The sequence below is a fragment of the Octopus bimaculoides genome, chromosome 9, assembly GCF_001194135.2.
Source record: "Octopus bimaculoides isolate UCB-OBI-ISO-001 chromosome 9, ASM119413v2, whole genome shotgun sequence".
In the NCBI taxonomy this organism is placed as follows: Eukaryota; Metazoa; Mollusca; class Cephalopoda; order Octopoda; family Octopodidae; genus Octopus; species Octopus bimaculoides.
Window position 1 is genome coordinate 86,666,562 of NC_068989.1, and position 467 is coordinate 86,667,028.

The following is a 467-nucleotide window of genomic DNA, read 5'->3' on the forward strand; positions in this document are numbered from 1 at the left end:
TAAACAAGTGCTTATCGAAGGCGCTGTCGATATCTTAGTGTTTAATCGCTAAACACCGGCAGCACCTGAGTCGTACCTAACTGGAGAAAACTTTCAGTTAGATAAAAATAGTTTACTCAAGGAGAAACGATTTTTATTCGACATCATAGCAAGATTTTCCGAGGTGTTTGGAGCTCATATTGATATCTTTAATCTTTTAGTTTTTACTTGTTTCATTCATTAGACTGTGGCCATGCTGGAGCATCACCTTGAAGAATTTTACTTGAACAAATCGATTCCAGTATTTTTGTTTTTGCTGTAAAACGTGATATTTATTCTATTTGTTGTTTTTGCCCACTCACTAAGATATGTGGACTTAAACGCCCCCAAAACAATTGTCAAGCGGTGGTAGAAGACAACCCCCCCACACACACATGTATATGTGTGTGTGCATGTATGTATGTATGTATGTATAATATATATATATA